At 41.1% G+C, this 13624-nt stretch overlaps 1 pseudogene; it reads left to right on the top strand.

Annotated features, from left to right (window-relative positions):
- The first annotated feature begins 10181 nt into the window (after nucleotides 1-10181).
- On the top strand, nucleotides 10182-13265 carry LOC130680081 (olfactory receptor 18-like; annotated as a pseudogene).
- Nucleotides 13266-13624: the final 359 nt, after the last annotated feature.

The following is a 13624-nucleotide window of genomic DNA, read 5'->3' as shown; positions in this document are numbered from 1 at the left end:
TCAGTGCTTCCTATCTGAGTATTGATCATTTGATCCATTATCAGTGGGATTGTGGCAGTTTTGTGGGAACCTATCCTCATACAATCAGTGCATGATTAAATCATTGTACAGGAGTGGAGCATTTTTATTTCTCATCTGTGACCCCTGCATTCTAGAGAAACGTACAACTTAGGTTTTTTTTAAATAATTACAATCCTGAACCCTTTCCAAAATTCACAGCTATTCCCATCCAAACAACTTTTGGATGCATGTTATGAGAAAGATTGCCCATAACTGGCTCTCATCTCTGGCTTTCTGTTACAATCATTGGGGAGCTTTTAAAGTATGGATGAATCCTCTTCACCATAGAGCATGATTTCATTTCACTTAACTGTGGCCTTAAAAATGATCCCCGTTGGCTGTCATGTAAATTCAGGGCTGGAACTACTGATATAAGTACATGTTTGTTCAGTGACATCTAGTGTGTTTGAATAGTTTCCTGCTCATGAGTAGGTGCTGATGTTCTCAAAGTGATCTGAGCTCAGACGAGGGAAGACAGCAAGGTCCCCCTGGCTATGGGCAATGTGACTTTCCCCAACATCCTTGATATTTCTCTACCGACCTTTTCCTTGTGCACCTTGCAACTGCATATCTGTGTTGATAATACGATGATGCCCCCTGTGTACTTATTTCAGCAAAAGTAGCTACCTCCCTTCACTAGTAACACTACAGCGCTCAACTGGAAGATACTTCTCCCTATTTCTTATCCTGAGAAATCAACCTGTGCCTCTGATGTGTGTCCACTACGCGGGTGCCCATCTTTCCTTTAGAGATGCTGCACGTAGTTTGTTCAGCGTGCAGGGGATCTCTGAAAACATGTCTAATAACTAGTTTAATTTATTTGACCTTTGGTCAGTAACTAAACTGTCTATCAACTTCACGATGAGGAACTTTCATACTGGAGAAGGGAACACCCTTTAAAGAGGATAAAGCCATGCAGACCTAATAAGAAGAACTATCCCCAATCAAAAATGACCAAACTAGGGTTTTGATTCCTTTGTTTTTCATGAGGTGATATAAAAAACTGTGGGTATGATCTACTCTGGAAAAAATGGATAGGGCATGCCTACATTTCTGAAAGCCAAATAAACGGACAAAAGTTTTGGAATTTGCCAAGGTAATTGTGATGGCTCATTTAATATTTCTGTTTGGCCCGACATTGGTGATCAGATATTTGGCCAATTATTCTGGATGTTTCTGTGAAAGTGTTTTGTGGCAGAGATTAGCATTTACATCAACGCAGTTTGAGTAAAGCCGAGAACCCGCTATAATAGGGGTGGGTCTTACCCAATCAGTTAAAGGCCTTCATAGAAAAAAAACTGGTATGGTCGAGGAAGAAACCCTGCCAACAGATGCCTCTTGATTGAATTAGAATGCCTCACTGATTCCAGCCTGCTGGTCTACCCTGTAAAATAGGGGCTGGCTAACTCTCCACAACCATGTGTACTAATTTCTTAAATTTCTCTTCTATTATATATATATATATATATATATATATATATATATATATATATATATATGTATATATATGTATATATATCTGTTTCTCTGGAGGACCTAATTCAGCAAGGTTTCCTTTGACATATCATTTTCTATTCTCCCCAGAGGTAAAACTCTCTTTTTTCATTCTTTGACCTTTGAAATTCAGAATGAATGCTACTAATACAAACACAATGCATGGGGAAAAGCCTAGATGGAAATATGCCAAACAAGTCCACAGTAGCTATCTAGAATGTTGCTATTAACTTTGTTCTAAGGGAGGCATCACAGATAACAGGAAGAGTATGGGATTTAAAGACACACCCCATCTTGATCTCAGCAAAACTTTGGTACCTGTGGCACCTCAGTGTACTTCAGATTCCTCATTAGTGAACAGGCACTCTCTGGGATGGAGGACACATCTGCAAACTATAAGTCTGCTAATTGGTTAATCTCCAAAGTATATAAGGAACTCAGATGAATCAGTAGTAAAAAAAACCCTAATAACCTGGTTAATGATCATGCTAAAGATGGAAGCACACATTACTCTAAAGAATGTATACACATGGCTAACAAGTACTCATTATCACGATTTATCAGGGAAATGCAAATTAAAACCACCCTGAGATGTCACTTCACAACTGTCAGGATGGTTATTAAAAAAAAGAAAGGCCACAATTGTTGGCAAGGATGTGGAGAAATCGGAACCCTTGTACAATGTAAGTGCAAATTATTTATTTATTATTTATTATTTATTTTGGTATCATTAATATACAATTACATGAGCAACATTGTGGTTACTAGATTCCCCTCATTATCAAGTCCCCACCACATACTGCAGTACAGTCACAGACCATCAGTGTAGTAAGATGCTATAGAATCACTACTTGTCTTTTCTGTGCTCCATTGCCTTCCCCATGTCCCCCCACTACATTATGTGTGTTAATCATAATGCCCTTTATTCCCCTTCTCCCTCCCTTCCGAGCCCCTTTGCCCCCAGTCCCTTTCTCTTTTGTAACTGTTAGTCCATTCTTGGGTTCTGTGAGTCTGGTGCTGTTTTGTTCATTCAGTTTTTGCTTTGTTCTTATGCTCCACAGATGAGTGAGATCATTTAGTACATGTCTTTCTCCACCTGGTTTATTTCACTGAGCATAATACTCTCTAGCTACATCCATGTTGCCAATGGTAGTATTTGTTTTCTTATCACAGCTGAGTAATATTCCATTGTGTATATGTACGACATCTTCTTTATTCATTCATCTACTGATGGACATTTCTTGATTCCATTTCTTGTTGATTCCATTTCTTGGCTATTATAAATAGTGCTGTGATAAACATAGTTGTACATATGTCTTTTTGAGACTGGCTCCTACATTCTTAGGGTAAATTCCTAAGAGTGGAATTCCTAGGTCAAATGGTATTTGTATTTTAAGCATTTTAAGGATCCTCTTATTGTTTTCCACAATGGTTGAACTAATTTACATTCCCACCAGCAGTGCAGGAGGGTTCCCCTTTCTCCACATCCTCACCAACATTTGTTGTTCCTGTTCTTTTCTATGTTGGCCATCTCATTGTGGTTTTAATTTGCAGTTCCCTGATAATTAGTGATGTGGAGCATCTTTTTATGTGCTTGTCACCCATATGAATTTCTTCTTTGAAGAATTGTTCGTATTTTCTGCCACATCATATGTGTGGAATCAATGTTTAGCCTTGTTTTAATAGGTTTATTTGCTCTTTGGGTGTAGAGGCATATGAGTTCTTTATATATTTTAGATGTTAACCCCTTATCAGATAAGTCATTTGCAAATATATTCTCCCATACTCTAGGATGGCTTTTTGTTCTGCTGATCGTGTCCTTGGCTGTATAGGAGCTTTTCAGCATGATGTAGCCCAAGTTGTTCATTTTTTATTTTGTTCCCCTTGCCTGAAGAGGTGCGTTTAGAAAAAATTTACCCATGTTTATATTCAAGAGGTTTTTGCCTATGTTTTCTTCTAAGGGTTTTATCATTTCATGACTTACATTCAGGTCTTTGTAAGTGTAAATTTTTTAAAATGTGGTAGTCACTATGCAAAACAGTATGAAGCTTCCTTAGAAAATTAAAAATAGAGCTCCACAGAATCCAGCATCCCACTTCTTGGTATATACACAAGAGAATCGAGATCAAGATATCTAAGTGATATTTGCATTCCTGTGTTCATTGCAGTACTAGCCAGAATAGCAAAGAACTGGGAACTGCCTAAACTCTACATGTCCATTGACAGACGAATAAATCAACTGTGATTACATATTATAATTTGTCCTGATTCAAAAAAGGTTATTCTGCATTTGCAACAACATGGGTAAACCCTGAAGAAATTGTGCTCAATGAGATAAGGCAATCCCAGAGAGACTAATACTGCGTGATTCCACATATATGATGTACCTAAAATAGTCAAATTCATAGAATCATATTGTGGAGTGCTGGCTGCCATGGGCTGGCAGAAGAGGAGTTGGAGAGTTACCAATCAAATAGTATAAAGTTTCAGTCAAGGGAGGTGAATAAAATCTAGAGATCAGAAGTACAGCATTATGCCTACACTCAATGATAATTTATTACCAAGTCTTGTTAAAATAGTATATCTTATGTTAAGCATTCTTTCCATGGTAAAAAGTTGTCCTTAGATACAAAACTATGAAGCAGAAAATGGAAATACTATTTGATTCTTTTTTTTTTTTGGCTTCTACTTCATTATTTATTTATTTATTTATTTATTTTGGCATCATTAATCTACAATTACATGAAGAACATTATGTTTACTAGGCTCCCCCCTTCACCAAGTCCCCCGACATACCCCTTTGAAGAACAGAAAGTTCTTCAAAGAAGAAAGTATCTATTCTGTTTCACTGGTCTGTGGCTTTTTTCTTGTGCCAGTACCAAATTGTCTTGATTACTGTGGCTTTGTAGTAGAGCTTGATGTTGGGGAGCGAGATTCTCCCCCCCACTTTATTCTTCCTTCTCAGGATTGCTTTGGCTATTCTGGGTCTTTGGCGGTTCCATATGAATTTTTGAACTATTTGTTCCAGTTCATTGAAGAATGCTGTTGGTAATTTGATAGGGATTGCATTGAATCTGTATATTGCTTTGGGCAGGATTGCCATTTTGATGATATTAAAGCTTCCTATCCAAGAGCATGGGATGAGTTTCCATTTGTTAGTGACTGCTTCAATTTCTCTTAAGAGTGTCTTGTAGTTTTCAGGGTATAGGTCTTTCCCTTCCTTGGTTAGGTTTATTCCTAGGTATTTTATTCTTTTTGATGCTATTGTGAATGCAATTGTTTTCCTGATTTCTCTTTCTATTGGTTCATTGTTAGTGTATAGGAAAGCCACAGATTTCTGAGTGTTAATTTTGTATCCTGCAATTTTGCTGAATTCTGATATTAGTTCTAGTAGTTTTGGGGTGGAGTGTTTAGGGTTTTTTATGTACAATATCATGTCATGTGCAAATAGTGACAGTTTGACTTCTTCTTTACCAATCTGGAAGCCATTTATTTCTTTGTTTTGTCTAATTGCCATGGCTTCACCTCCAGTACTACAATGTATAACAGTGGGGAGAGTGGACATCCCTGTCTTGTTCCCGATCTCAGAGGAAAAGCTTTCAGCCTCTTGCTGTTCAGTATGACGTTAGCTGTGGGTTTATTATATATGGCCTTTATTATGTTGAGGATGTTGTCCTCTATTCCCATTTTGTTGAGAGTTTTTATCATGAATGGATGTTGAATTTTGTCGAATGCTTTTTCAGCATCTATGGAGATGATCATGTGGTTTTTGTCCTTCTTTTTATTGATGTGGTGGATGATGTTGATGGATTTTCAAATGCTGTACAATCCTTGCATCCCAAGGATGAATCCCACTTGGTCATGGTGTATGATCCTCTTGATGTAGTTTTGAATTCGGTTTGCTAGTATTTTATTGGGTATTTTTGCATCTACATTCATCAGGGATATTGGTCTGTAGTTTTATTTTCTTTTTGGGTCTTAGCATGGTTTTGGTATTAGGGTGATGTTGGCTTCATAGAATGAGTTTGGGAGTATTCCCTCCTCTTCTATTTTTTGGAAAACTTTAAGGAGAATGGGTGTTATGTCTTCTCTGTGTGTTTGATAAAATTCTGAGGTAAATCTATCTGGCCAGGGGGTTTTGTTCTATGGTAGTGTTTTGATTACCGCTTCAATTTCATTGCTGGTAATTGGTCTGTTTAGATTTTCTGTTTCTTTCTGGGGCAGTCTTGGTATGTTGTACTTTTCTAGGAAGTTGTCCATTTCTCCGAGGTTTTCCAGCTTGTTAACATATAGGTTTTCATAGTACTCTCTAATAATTCTTTGTATTTCTGTGGGTTCTGTCATGATTTTTCCTTTCTTGTTTCTGATTCTGTTGCTGTGTGTTGACTCTCTTTTTCTCTTAATAAGTCTGGCTAGAGGCTTATCTGTTTTGTTTATTTTCTTGAAGAATCAGCTCTTGGTTTCATTGATTTTTTTCTATTGTTTTATTCTTCTAAATTTTATTTACATCCTCTCTGATCTTTATTATGCTCCTCTGTCTGCTGACCTTAGGCCTCATTTGTTCTTCTTTTTCCAATTTCTATAATTGTGACAGTAGACTATTCATTTGGCATTTTTCTATCTTCTTTAAATATGCCTGGATTGCTATATACTTTCCTCTTAAGACTGCTTTTGCTGCATCCCACAGAAATTGGGACTTTGTGTTGTTGTTGTCATTTGTTTCCATATATTGCTGGATCTCCATTTTAATTTGGTCGTTGATCCATGGTTTGAGGTGAGTCTCTTGTAAGCAGCATATGGATGGGTCTAGCTTTTTTATCCTTTCCATTACTCTGTGACTTTTGATTGGTGCATTCACTTCATTTACATTTAGTGTGATTATTGAAAGATATGTACTTACTGCCATTGCAGGCTTTAGATTTGTGGTTACTAAAGGTTCAAGTTTAGCTTATTTACTACCTTACTGTCTGACTTAACTCGCTTATTGAGCTGTTATAAACACAGTCTGATGATATTTTTTTTTCCCTTCCTTTTACTCCTCCTCCCTTCTCCATATTTTGGTTGTTTTGTTCTGTGCTCTTTTTCGGAGTGCTTCCATCTAGAGCAGCCCTTATAAGATACCCTGTAGAGGTGGTTGTGGGAGGCAAATTCTCTCAACTTTTGCTTGTCTGGGAATTGTTTAATCCCTTCTACATATTTAAATGTTAATCGTGCTGGATACAGTGTTCTTGGATCAAGACCCTTCTGTTTCATTGCATTAAATATATCATGCCATTCTCTTATGGCCTGTAAGGTTTCTGTTGAGAAGTCTGATGATAGCCTGATGGGTTTTCCTTTGTAGGTGACCTTTTTTCTCTCTCTTGCTTCCTTTAACACTCTGTCCTTCTCCTTGATCTTTGCCATTTTACTTATTATGTGTCTTGGTGTTGTCCTCTTTGGTCCCGTCTCTCAGGAGTTCTGTGTGCCTCTGTAGTGTGAGCAACTATTTCCTTCCCAGTTTGGGGATGTTATCAGCAATTATTTCTTCAAAGACACTTTCTACCCTTTTTCGCTCTCTTCTTTCCCTGGTACCCCTATAATGCAGATATTGTTCCTTTTGGATTGGTCCCACAGTTCTCTTAATATTGTTTCATTCCTGGAGATTCTTTTTTCTCTCTATATCAGCTTCTATGTGTTTCTGTTCTCTAGTTTCTATTCCATCAATGGCCTCTTGCATCTTATCCTTTCTGCTTATAAATCCTTATAGAGTTTGTTTCACTTCTGTAATATTCCTCTGGACGTCTGTAATCTCCCTCCAGACTTCATCTGTTAGCTCCTGCATATATCTCTGTAGCTCTGTCAGCATCTTTATGATTTTATTTTGAATTCTTTTTTAGGGAGACAGGTTAGGTCTGCCTCTGCACATCTTTTCTCAGGTGTTGTTTGAACTATCTTGGACTATACTAAATTTTTTGCCTTTTCATGGTGATAGCAGTGGCTGTAGGCAGGTTGCAGGTGTGTCAGCTGGGAGAAGAAAGTCCTTTCCTGCTTGCTGGATGCCTTTCCCTTCTCCGCTGCCTGTGACAGTAACCCACATTCCTGCAGCAGCCACCAGGTTAGTCCACTAAGCTGCTTTGTGCATGGTCTCCATCAGAGCAGCATGGAGCCCTGCGGGGAGTGGCAGGCATGCCAGGTGCGCTCCTCCATGCTAGAAGCACTTCTGCCAGGAAGCTGTGTAGCAGCAGCGGCCACTGGGTCTGTCTCAGGTGGCTGTGCGTTGGGCTGGGATTCCAGTCGGGTGCTGCGTGTGTGACTGCTCCCTCTGGCTCCACTGCAGGTGCACACGGGGCTCTTCCACACAGGCCTCTACTGGGCTCCTATGGCTTCACTGCCAGCAGTGCATGCGAGCTGCACCTGGGCTGTTCGCTTGTGCTGCTGCGGGCTCACACATGCCTCTCCTGGTCCTGTCTGGCGCTGTTGGTGCATAGATCTGCTCCGGTCCCTTACGGCTACTCCACCCCGGGTGCGCGCTGTCATGAGGGGCTTCAGAGTTGTACTGCCTCACCGGGGTTTAGGGTGCCTAAGTTTCCACATTATTACCAGCTGCTGGCTAAGTGTGCTGGCACAACTTCATCCAGTTATGGGGTCCCAGTCTGTTTAAGACTTGCAGAAAGCACTTGCTTTTCTTTTGTCTCAGGGTCGCTGGTTGCAGGGACCTGCCCACAGGTTTTGCTTTTCCGTTTCTCTAAAATTCAGCACTCCGTGCACCTTGTGTCTGCGTTCAGGGTGCGGAATCCTAGAACTGGTTGTTTAGCAGTCCTGGGCTTTCACTCCTTCCCCATTCAGACTCCTTTCTTCCCGTCGGATATTGGGGTGGGGGAGCGTTCGGTTCCCACCTGGCCACAGCTTGTATATTACCCCTTTTTTGTGATGTTATGTTCTCACAGATGTAGATATATCCTGACAGTTGTACTGCATCCACTGGTGTCTCTTTTAGGAATAGTTCTACTTATTGTATTTTCATAAATATATATGTTTTGGGGAGGAGATTTCCTTCCCGTGATCACTCCTATCAGATTCTTGATACTCTACATCAAGACCAAATTCCCCTTAAATTATTTGGTCCTTTGAATGCATTTGATGATGATAAACTCACATTTTAACGTATGTTAACTAAAAGGTTTTAATTTTTAATTAAGACATATGAAATTTAAAAGTCAGTGTAGGGGAAATTAAAGTTCCTATGGCCAGTCCTCACTTGAACCTAAACTACTTATGATATACTTGACCAACTGCCTAGCTACTGGTTCCACACCTGTAGGCAATAAGTCATACTGACTGAGTCACCATAGAAAGAGGTCTGCCCAGTGCCCTGGCAAGATACAGAGGTGGAGAAGCATTGCAGACCTGCACACTGTTGGAAGAAGTTTCTCAATCTATTGCCAGGAGAATAAAGCTGAGTAATAAATGCTTTTACCCCAACAATGTTCCACTGTCATTTCTCGGTCTTGCGGAAGTCCTAGGGAAACTTCCCATGGCTGAATCCCCATGAGGGACAGCCAGAAAGAGGAGTACATAACTTGGTTCAGCCACTATGAAAAACAGTTTGGATATTTCTCAAAAAAATAAAAATAAAAATAACATATGCCCCAGTCAATTCTACTTCTGGGAGTTTATCCAAAAAAACAAAATCACCAATTCAAAAAGGTACATGTGTTCTTATGTTTATCACAGCATCACTTACAATAGGTAAAATATGGAAGCAACATATGTGTCCATTGATAGATGAATGGCTAAAGAAGTGGTGGTACTACATGTACACAATGGAATGTTACTCAACCATGAGAATGAATGAAATCTTGCAATTTGCAACAACACAGGTAAACCTAGAGCATATTATGCTACATGAAAAAATTCAGACACTGACAGAGAAATGCCATATGATTTCACTTATCTGTGGAATCTAAAAACTAGAACAAATGAACAAATAAAACAGAAATGGACTCTATAAATACAGAGAACAATCTGGTGATTGTCATGGGGACAGTTAGTGTGAGGACAGTCAAAACAGGTTAAGGGGATAAAAAGGTACAAACTTTCAGTTATAAAATAAAAAAGTCATGGGATAAATAGTACAGCATAAGGAATATAGTCAACAATATTGTTATATCTTTGTATGTTTACAGACGGTAGCTACACTGCTCGTGGCGACCACTTAGTAATGCATATAATTCTCAATGTGCTGCTGTACACCTGAAACCAATGTGATACATTGTATATCAAGTATATTTTAATAAAGAAAAGAAAATAATTACAGGTGCGATTCCACTCAAAAAGTAGAAGTCTCAGACCCTGCAAAGGACACCTACTTTTCCTATGACTCTGTTCCATTACTACTAACAAATAGTCAGAGATGGGGAACACACGGACTCATTTGGCTAATTGTGAGTTCTGAGTATTGAGCCTGAAAACCCACATAGCTGTAAATAACCTTTCAGGTTGCTGGTCCCAGGACAGGTCTGCATGTGTGACTTCTCTCCTCAGAGTCACTGTCTGAATCAAGGGGTCCCTGCCAGTCCTGAAAACAGAGCACCAGCCACCAGCTACACCCAGGCACCAGAAGGGCCTTGGTTCATCTCTCCTTTGTCATGTCCCAGCACAGAGGCAGTTCTGTCCACTGAGTGCCACTGGGGGTACTGGCTACACGGGGGTGGGGTGGGGACGCATGTACGTGTCATCAGGAGAAGCAGGCAGCTGGAGCGGCCAGATGGGAGGGTGCCAGTATGCAGCCTCAGCGCAGACAGTCATGACGTGTATGTCCTTGCCTCTGCTCCTGGGCATCAGCTTGCATTCGGTGTCCTGCCTCACTCCCACACTGTTCCCAGCCCTTACAGGCATCTCTCTCACCATACTGAGAAATCAGTCCCTCTCAGCTCTCTCCTAAGGATGCCGGTGTGATCATGAGGGTGATGACAAAGGAGAACGAGGCCAGGTGAGCGTGGATGTGACACCGTAGCTCTTGAGAAGATTCCCAAGGGCCAGGCTGTGAATGGAGTGCTCTGTGTTATCTGTGTACTCACCCCTAAGGTATATGTGCCCTGTTATTATTCTTCCAGAGAGGATGAAGGGATGACAGACTGTCAGTGTAACTGTTGCTGATCATGAGAGAGAATGGGATGAAGCCGGGCTGGAGTCAAAGAGTCGGGCTGGAGATGCAGGGCGCCCAGCCAGTGGCCATCCCTTGCCAATGAAACCCGCCATTTCACTTCTCTGCTTACTCCACAAAGACGACCTCTGCCCACCATGCTCTTCTCTTTGGAGGTCACTGGCAGGCCTCTGTGGGTTTAGAAGGTGGCACTTGCTGCATATAGTATAGGAAAGATCACTGAGATGGCCAGGCGGGATTGCAGGCGGGATTGGCTCATGAATTTAGGGCAGATCTCTCTCATGCACACCTGCTCCTGGATTTCGCCTAGGCTGTCCACTTCCTCCTCTGTTCTCTCAGTTAGCACTCCACCATGTCAAAGGGAAACAGAGGTCAGTTTGTCCAGTTCACTGCACACTCAGGAAACCACAACCTATGGGAAAATGCCCATAATTGGGTTACTGGTTAACAGCTGTGAACCTCGGGTTTAATCTTTCTAAATTTAACACAGTAAAGAAGTTAACTGCATGCGCCTCTGTTATATAATTTTTAGTGCTATCTACCATGCTTATTAACTACTTACACGAAGCAAGTTCTTATTATCACTGTCTCCACATTGTCTTCTCAGTTGATTCCTAGTTGATACCATTGAGGAAGGACTAAATAGATGATTAATAGTACCTATGTGATTAAATAAGTGACGGATGCATACACCAGGCAAAAAATATAGGGATTATTATTCTTAATAGTGAATACACATATCTTTATCGCATTCATCCAAAGTATATGGTGATCAGATGGGGGGCTTCATTTTTAATGGACATCTGACAAAACATTTTCTTTTTTTCCCTGGACAAATGGTTACTGAGTACTTGGAGGGAAATGACTGAGTCACATTCATTTCTGATTCCCCAGAGCTCACATCATCTTTGGAACAACTCTGGCAACAACAATAACAAAAAGTTAAATACTGAATAAATCCTTCCTTGGTTCACAGAAACAGAACATAGTACTTACGGATTGCATACACTGCTTCTCTCCTGCTTTTCTCTTTATTTCAGGGGTGACCCTCAGGACAAGAGCAGCAGTGAAATGGTACTGGTTTGTGTCTATGCCAGGAAACCAAAGACTAATGACAACTCGTGAGGGTAACTCGTACATCAAATAAACACCTTCGGATTATAAACATGTTACTTTAATTGAGAATGCAGATAATATAGTTCCATTGTATTTGAATGACAGAAGGCTGCTTCTTTCATTAAAACATCCTTTAACTGGAATGATTCTTTATCCTTGAGGGGGAAGAACACTTAGGTGTTTCCTTAAAAATGCAGGCTTGTACTTTTATGGTATTCTTATGGATTGCTCATTTATCCCTAAATGTCCTCTTTTCTTCTGATATTCTACATCTCAGTTTCTCTAACATAAGTGTGTATAAAAGGGGTGAGTAAACTCAGAAACCAGTAAGGAAACAGGGCTAGAAAAATTGTATTTCATACACTGAGCAATACTGCTGAAGGGACCGGAGAATGTGCCCACGCGTGTGGACAATTTACTTGTGAACTGCTGGCACCCGAGCCATGGACACAGGCCCAGGTACCCACTTACCTGTTTCTTTTTTACCAGCACTCTTCTTTTTCAAAAGGTGTCCAAGCTCCACAGAACCACAAAACCTAACACATGTCTCAGAATTCCTCCTCCTGGGCCTCTCAGATGATTGGGAATGGCAGCCTGTGCTCTTCGGGCTGTTCCTGTCCATGTACCTGGTCACCGTGCTTGGAAACCTGCTCATCATCCTGGCTCACGGCTCTGACCCCCACCTCCACACCCCCATGTACTTCTTCCTCTGCAACCTGTCCTTGGCTGACCTCGGTTTCACCTTCACCACGATCCCCAAGTTGATAGTGGACATTCGAACTCACAGTGGAGTCATCTCCTATGCAGGCTGCCTGATGCAGATGTCTTTTAAATGTTTTTTGGATGTTTGGACAGTCTTCTCTAGGCCGTGATGGCCTAAGACCAGCTGGTGGCCATCTGCCATGCCCTGCACTACATGGCCATCATGAACCCCTGCCTCTGTGGCTTGTTGGTGTCGGTATCATTTTTCACCAGCCTTCTGGTCTCCCAGATGCACAATTCGATCATCTCCCAGCTCACCTATTTCAAGGATGTGGAAATTGCTCATTTCTTCTGTGACCCTTCTCAACTCCTCAAATTCACCTGTGCCGACACCTCCACCAATAACATAGTCATGTATCTTGTTGGTGCCATCTCTGGGTTTCTCCCTATCTCCGGGATCCTGTTTTCTTACTACAAAATTGTCTCCTCCGTTCTGAGAGTCCCCTCAGCAGGTGGGAAGCACAAAGCCTTCTCCACCTGTGGCTCTCACCTGTCAGTCGTGTGCTTATTTTACAGCACTGGTCTTGGCATGTACCTCAATTCGGCTGTTTCACTTTCTCCCAGGAACGATGCGGTGGCCTCAGTGGTGTACACTGTGGTCACCCCCGTGCTGAACCCCTTCATCTACAGCCTGAGGAATACGGATATCAAAGTGGCTATGTGGAAGCCCTTCAGCAAAAGGGTCTAATCTCAGCCCTCATGCCATTAATTTGGAACATGCATTTTAAAATGCAGAAAGCCAAAAACCTACACCTGCCAGTTATTTCTCACTCATCACATCATTCTGGCAGAGCATGTGGTTTCCACCTCATCTTGCTTAAAATCTGAACATTGCTTCCATTGGTATATCTTAAATGGGACTGGGGCTGTTTCAAAATTCCTGCGTGATGGAATCCCATTATTTGCGTGGGTACTTTGGTGGATTTTCACTGGTGATCCAAGCATCCCGGGAAGATGAATGACTGTCTTTTCATATGTTTAAAGTCTGCACCTGTCCAGCAGCTCTTGTATATTTTCCATACATGTTGCTCCTTCATAAATCTCGGT

Source organism: Manis pentadactyla, chromosome 12, assembly GCF_030020395.1.
Source record: "Manis pentadactyla isolate mManPen7 chromosome 12, mManPen7.hap1, whole genome shotgun sequence".
NCBI lineage: Eukaryota > Metazoa > Chordata > Mammalia > Pholidota > Manidae > Manis > Manis pentadactyla.
The sequence above is the reverse complement of the archived record's forward strand: the minus strand, read 5'-3'. Positions and strand labels throughout refer to the sequence as shown.